The sequence below is a fragment of the Montipora foliosa genome, chromosome 2 (assembly GCF_036669935.1).
Source record: "Montipora foliosa isolate CH-2021 chromosome 2, ASM3666993v2, whole genome shotgun sequence".
Taxonomy (NCBI): domain Eukaryota; kingdom Metazoa; phylum Cnidaria; class Anthozoa; order Scleractinia; family Acroporidae; genus Montipora; species Montipora foliosa.
Window position 1 is genome coordinate 56,644,802 of NC_090870.1, and position 2,500 is coordinate 56,647,301.

Below are 2,500 nucleotides of genomic sequence, written 5' to 3' on the forward strand. Positions count from 1 at the left end.
GGTAGGGCGCTTTGAGGTTCAAAAAGACTTCTGTTAGCACCAGGAAGCCGTCCACACTCTCACATGGCAGTGGCCACGAACGCAAGAAGACCGCATGAAATATTTGATATTAGGAATTTTGAGCAGAACCAATACCTGATGACCTCTGATAATGAAAATCCCATTCTTACGAAGGACTCTTTCATCTCCCGTTCCCAGTAACAAAAACCCCATTTCCAGTAATCAAAGCTATTTTCCAATCGCAAAAATCAGGTCAATCCTAGCTCCCGTCTTACCCCTTCACGACCCTGTAGTTAAGCTTTGTAGGGCCTGGGTAATATGCCAGCGCACAGCTACTCTCACCTCGGGGCATGAGTACGAGCAGCGATAACTCGCCTGAAATGACTCGCTGGCAACTTCAAATAACAGTGATGCTGTTATTCCATTCGTCCTTTTATATTTTTGTGGCGGTCTTCGTTTTTGGTCTTCGTTTTCCACATACCGGTCTGAGTGTGTGGAAAACGAAGACCTTGCAGTAATTCGCCTGAAATGATTCGTCGGCCACTTCAAACAACAGCGATGTTCTGTTTGGTTATTATTATTGTAGGGTGTTTTGGGGAAATTTTTACTTATAATCACGAGTTTAAAACTGGAACATGGTAATGTGGAATTACTTTACTGGTAAAATTATCGTTACATCACAAACAAGATGATTCTGAGAAAAAACTATCTATACCCAGGCGGTCTGGCAAAAGCTTGATAAACGTCGGGCCGACCTTTTTCATCCATTTCAATCTTGTCCATTTGAGTCCATCCATGCTTCTCTTTCCTTTTACTGTATTTCTTTCATGTTGTACAACAGATTTGAGTGGTTATTGAAATGTTGCATTCTACTTTTTAGGCAATTTGGGTGTCCTGAATTTACATCCTTTTTCGTGACATAGCCCCTTTAACGATCGTGTTTGCAACCTCTGTGTCCGGCCTATTTGTTAAAAAATAATGTCAACAATAATCGTTAGCATAAACCTGTGGCATTATTTTACGTGAGCACATTTGTGTTGGTCCTTTTTCGTCATCTGATAAAATGGGAGTGGAAAGGTTGGACTGCACAATGACTGACACGTGTTATGTTTTGTGACAGGAATGCCCAGTTCAGTGGAAGACAACCCAATGTCATATATACTGAGATACATAGCTTCCCAGAAAAATCTCTCTAAGGAGGGAGATAGAAAGAAAGAGCTGGAATTTCAAAGGGAACCTTCAGCCTTTGCCATTAGGTCTCCACTTATGTCCAGAAATGGGCAAGGCTTCAAAGGACATGTGTAATACCCCTTTAGATTTTCTTCCTTTGCATGTTTTCTTGTGAGTTTCCGCATCTGCCACATTGACCAAGCGTGGCACAATGTCTGCGGTTGTTGTGTGGAGGAATATTTATTCGCAGTGTGCCATATAAAATTAAAAGGAAGTCGGAGCAACGACAAAAGCAACGTCAATCAAAATTTTACTTCAGGACGGTTCCTACTATTGTTATTGCGCATACGTTCTGCCCTGCTTACTAATAAAGGGATATTTTTAAAAGTAAAAACTATCAGGAGAAAGCAGAACTTAGCAAGTGCTGATCTGGTTTGAGCGTGACCACGCATTTTTCAGAGATAATTAAGCTTCAATTAGGAAGACACTGCCATACATTGCTTTGTATTTTAAAGCTTTTTGAAATATTGTTGATCAATTATCTTTGAAAATGCGTAGTTACCGCCAATTTTCTTTTAGGATTTCATTAACACTTGTTAAGATCTGCTTTTACCGCATGTTCACAAATCGCACAAAACATACCTTCGAATTAGTAGGTACCGTCCTTAAGGCCCGGGCAAATGGCTTCATCATTTTGCTTCAACATCCATTCGCTTTTGTCGAACGATGTTGACTGCTTGGGTGCTCAAACGGTTTCGACACATCAACATTTCATTCAACAAAGCTTCACGAGAGGCCCGGTATTCAATCACAGGCTGCAGCCGCAGTTGTTCATATGGATACGTCATTGAGAGACCTAATAGTGCGCATGCGCGTACCCAACAATGTTGAATGAATGATGAAATGGTATATAAAAATGAATCATATGAACTGCGGATATGAAATCAAGTGAAGCTATGATCTTCGCAGTTATGAACGCAATTTTTACAATTGCGTAGAGAAGCCTGAAAAATTCATGACTTCAAACGTCAGTGGCTTCATAGCTCAGTTGGTCAGAGCGTCGCGCCGGAATCGCGAGGTCACGGGTTCAAACCCCGTTGAAGTCATGAATTTTTCAGGCTTCTCTACGCAATTGTAAAAATTGCGTTCATAACTGCGAAGATCATAGCTTCACTTGACTGTTGAATGGGTTGTGATTAGGATGGATACTCTACAGGCAGACAACCCTAAGGATACGAGAGCGCGTGACGTCACGTTATTTTGAAACAGTTGTAACGGCCGATTCAACTGATCGAGGAAAATGTTCCATAAAAACTTCAAATCGCGATGT

At 41.2% G+C, this 2,500-nt stretch overlaps 1 non-coding gene across 1 annotated transcript; it reads left to right on the plus strand.

Annotated features, from left to right (window-relative positions):
- The first annotated feature begins 2,203 nt into the window (after positions 1-2,203).
- Positions 2,204-2,276, plus strand: Trnas-gga (transfer RNA serine (anticodon GGA)). The gene has a single exon. It is a non-coding gene; the product is annotated as a tRNA-Ser (tRNA).
- Positions 2,277-2,500: the final 224 nt, after the last annotated feature.